Raw genomic sequence first — 5130 nt, 5'->3', positions numbered from 1 at the left:
CCCAGTGCCTCAGCAAAAAAAAAAAAAATCAATTAGTTGGAATAAAGAAAAAAATCTTTTGAGTCATATAAAGCAGAGATGTTATGCAGCACAGAGTTCAACAAAAATGTTTCTTTAAGCTATATACATATCCTATTGCAATACCTTATTATAATAATTAGATCATTTTAAGCTCAGGGCCATATAATGGCTCTTAAAATCTATGTGGTTTCCTCCTCTTGGCTTTATAGAGCTTATTTTAGACAAAATGTTAAGAGTACAAACATGATTGCTCTAAGTCTCAACTTGGGAAAATTCCTAACATTTAGGAGAAAGCGCTCTCCCTCCATGTGCATTTATATCTATCTTTAGTTAAATCCTTTGTGGTTGAGACAAAATTCAGTTTGCCAGAAATGCTTGAGTAATGAAGCAGCCAATGATATCATATTGTTTGTGGATAGGCAGACACATAAATGGTAAGCTGGGGAAAGAGTTGACCATTTTCTTGGAACTTTTCAAAGTAAATAGTTGAGTAAAACTAGTGGCATCTGCCTGAGATGTCTGTGAAGCTAATAGTCTATCATGATATTTCGCTTCTCTTTCCACTTTTTTTCTCTTGCCCTTGACCTCCCAATTCTTTCTGGTTCAGTTTTGTATGACCCTACTCTTTCCTCTCTGCCTTCATAGTTAATCTACCTGGCTCTGAGACAGTGGTTTCTTTTGATAACATTCCTCAAGGAAGGACTAAGTCTTGCATCTTGTGGTTCTGACAGATTCATGGGAAGTGTATAGCTCTATTCATATCCAGCTCTGATTTATTTAATTAATAAATATTCTTATCCAAAGATTTTGCCATTAAGTGGGATCAGACTATCAATAAAGCCCTACCCTTGCACTCTGGCATAAATGGTTTATGCAGAATTTAGGGGCATAGATTTAAAGAGGGACGATAGAAGGCTTCCAGGTTACCCACCCACTCTTTCTATAGATGAGATGATTGAAGTTCAAGGAAGTTAAAGGATTTGCTAAAGATTGTATACCTGGGATTTGAATACAGATCCTTGGATTGCTAATTAAGGCTTTCTTCCCATTGTAAGATGCTCTGGTACCATGCACCTCCTTTACTTCACCTTATTTGCATCAGTTGAAGGAAGTCATAGGCCAGCTCTGGACACAGGAACCATGCAGAGTCTATGCTCTTAGCCAGTGCAGAAATCCTAATTCTAATCAATGAGATGATGCTGATACCAGGAAACATAAAATATAAAAGAATAATATCAGAGAGTGACTTGTTCCAATACCATTTGTAACTGAACTTCATCAAAAATATGATCATAATGTGATAACAATGATTCTATTAGGGCAGCGAGATGGCATGATGGATAAAGCACTGTGGCTGGCACCAGGAAAACCTGAGTTCAAATCCAGCCTCAGACCCTTACTACCTGTGTGACTCTGCACAAGTCACTCTACACTGTTTGCCTCAGTTTCCTCATCTGTAAAATGAGCCTGCAGAAGGAGATGGCAAACCACTCCAGTATCTCTGCCAAAAAAATCCCAAATGGAATCACCAAGAGTCAGATACAACTAAACAACAAGAAATAACAACAATTAATATTTATGTAACATATTTAAGGTTTGCAAAGTATTTTATATATATTATCTTATTTGATATTGATAACAATGTTATGAGGCATATTTTATTATTATCCCCAATTACAGATGAAGAAACTGACATGTTCAAGCCCTCCTTAAAGTGGTTATCTTCTTTTATTGTGGCTCCATCTCGTAAAGGATCCTATTAACATTTGGTTATGTGACCCCATATAAGATTGCGATCCACAATTTAGGAAGTTTTGAGGTAGAGTACTAGGTCTGGCTCCAGGAAGACCTGAGTTCAAACTAGCCTCAGTGAATTCTGAGCTATGTGATTCTGGGCAAGTCATTCTGCTTCAATGAGCCTCGGTTTCCTCAACTGTAAAATGGGGATAACAATAGCAACTATTGTTGTAGGATTGTTATGAGGATAAAATGAGAAAATATTTTTAAAAAGGACTTAGCAGTGCTTGGGATATGGTAGGCACTTGATAAATGCTTGTTTCCTTCTTTTCTTCCTGTTTTTTATAAGTGCTTCCTTAGCACAGTGCCTAGAATATAGTAGTAACTTAATAAATGCTTGCTTCCTCCTGCCTTCCCTCCCAACTGTCCATCCTCTTATCTTCCCTCCTTTCCTTTTGCTCCCTGCCTCTTTCCTTTCTTTCTTCCTTCTCTCTTTCCCTCCCTCCTTCCCTTCCTTCTTTCCTTCCTTCCTTCTTCTTTCTTTTTGAAGCATCACAGGATTTCCATTCATTAACTTAGCAACTTACCAGGTTTATTTTGAATTTGTTGCCAATTAAAATTCCCAAATATTTTTCACATGAAATGACAGTTCCCGTGGCTTTTGAATATAAGTCATATTTTCTTTTTTAATAAGCAGGCTGTGTCCAGCTCGTTCAAGGGATCCTCAATGGTCTTTCACTTTCTCTGGGTAACCTCAAGATTACAAATATTCTTCAATATGTGCTATTCAGAATTGAACACAATTCTCCAGGTGTGGCTTGATTGACTCAGAGGGATGATTTATCTATATACTTTCTATTAATAGAGGCGTAATTAACCTAGAATGAACTTGGTTTTTCAAAATAAAGTTTTGTATTTCAATATAATTGGTTTCTTTTGTAATCCTTTGTATTTTATTTTATGCTTTTAAAAACATGATTCTGAGAAGGGGGTCCAGATCACAAAAAGAAGGAAGAACATGTATATTAGTGTAATTTTCATACTATTGGATAATATTGAGTTTGATTTTAAATCACTAAATATTTTTATTTGCTCTGTTGCCAAGTCAGTTCTCCCTGACACTATGTTTATGCTATTGATTCCTTGAAACAACATGCAAAATTTCATATTCACTCATTCTTATCAAATATTATTCTCATGTTTTCATCCTAGTAGATCTAACTTGTCCAGATAATTTTAAATCTAAATTCTCTTATCTATTGTATTAGCTGTCTATTTATATGAAGCCTACCCATTGGAGATATGTACATTCCTTTTTCCTAAAATGAGGTTGCATGGTGTCATGAGAATGGCAGAGGAATTACATTTGCAATCTGCAGGACCTCAGGTAAGTCAGTTTTGCTCACTTGACCTAAATTTCCCCCCTACTAAAAGGAGGGGATTGTACTAGAACCTGGAAGATTCCTTCACACTCCAAAGCTGAGATTCTAGATTGCCACGGAAATCACTGGAGCACATAAGCTCATGAGAAGCTACATTAAAGCTGCAAGTCCTTGCTAAAGCATATTTTTCATCTTTGCTTTGTGTTTTTGTTATTCTCAGAAGGTTGTCAAGATTAGGAATATTTAATTATAGCTATGATTTTTACCACACTGTTATTTTACAACTAAGAGTTAAGTTTTCAATATTTTATACCTCAGAAATTGATGAATACTATAAATTATAGTTTAATTTATTATTTAATTGATTGATAGATTTAAGAAAGTACTAGAGAAAATGTTAATAATGCAGAAAAAATTAAAAATTTGTTACAAATACATTTTTCCTTAGAATAGCTCAGTTGTTAGACATTTACCAGAACAATTTTGTCAACAATTGAGTTGTTTATAGTTCTTGGGTACCTCGTTATGCATGCAAAAGCTAGAGTGGCAGTGGGAAAATAGAAAATCCATAGATTATATTATAATCAGAAATTTAAATAAGATCATCTGTGTTCAGCAAGGACATTCACAAAAGATGAATCTGGGTTTCCTAACTGGCAGATTGTGAAAATTCCCCTCTTAAGGACCATACCCTGGTAATAGACATACAAGGGATATAATTATATGTGAAATACATATAAGATAGAAACAAGGTGACTCTTTGGGAAGATACTACTAACTGGAATGATTAGGTCAGACCTTTCATGGGAGGTGGGTTTCGAGATGAATCATGGAGAAGCTAGGTCATAGTGGAGAGTCCTGATAAAAGAGGATCCACTGAAGATGGAAATGACAAACCATTCCATTATCTCTGCCAAGGAAACCTCATGAGTATTTAATACTCATGGAGTATTAAAATGATCAAAGACATGACATCAGAAGATAAGCCCTTTAGGGCATACGGTGTCCAAATGTCACTGGGGAAAAATGGAAGGCAAGTACAAGTAGTTCAAGCAGCATGATGAGGCTGAGCCAAAGCTGAATTCAGCTGTGTCTGTAATGTGCCTGATGACAAAAAAAAAGTCTGATGTTGTAAAGATAAATATTGCGTAGGAACCTGGAATTTAAAATTAATAAACCATGGTAACCTGGATATGATAAAACAGGAGATGGAAAGATTCAACATTGACATCTTGGGTGTTAGTAAGCTTAAATGGATAGGAATGGGTGAATTCAATTCAGGTGATCATTACATATATTAGCTACTGTGGTCAAGAATCCCTTAGTAGCTAGCCCTCATAGTCAATAAAAACGTGAATGAAAAGAACAATACTGGAGTGCAATCTCAAATACAACCTAATGATATCTGTTCACATCCAAAGCAAACCATTAAACATCACAGTAGGACAAGTCTATAATCCAATCACTGATGCCGAGACCAAAGTGAATTAATTCTATGAAGAACCACAACATCATCTGGGCATGTTATTTACTAACAGCCCTGTTCCCCCCTCCCTCCTCCCCCCCCCCACACTGATACATTCATTGTAGGGGATTGGAATGCTAAAATAGAAAATCAAGAGTTAATCGGAATAACAGGCACACTTGGTCTTAGAGTACAAAGTGAAGCAAGAGACAACTAATAGGGTCACTGGCCATAGCAAACACTATTTTTTCAACAGCCAGAAAGGCAGCTCTACATGGACATCACCAGATGGTCAATATAAAAATTAGATTCATTATATAGATTGAAGTCAAAGGTGGAGAAACTCTTCCATAAAGTTAGTTAAAACAAGACATGGAGCTATATCTCAGATCATGAGTTTTTTCTTGACAAATTCAGACAAATTGAAGAAAGTAGGGAAAACCATCAGACCATATAGGGGTATGACTTAAATAATATTCCTTATGAGTGATAGGAACCATCTCCTCCAAGAATCTCTCCACTAAT

Source organism: Antechinus flavipes, chromosome 3, assembly GCF_016432865.1.
Source record: "Antechinus flavipes isolate AdamAnt ecotype Samford, QLD, Australia chromosome 3, AdamAnt_v2, whole genome shotgun sequence".
Classification (NCBI taxonomy): Eukaryota; Metazoa; Chordata; class Mammalia; order Dasyuromorphia; family Dasyuridae; genus Antechinus; species Antechinus flavipes.
The sequence above is the reverse complement of the archived record's forward strand: the minus strand, read 5'-3'. Positions refer to the sequence as shown.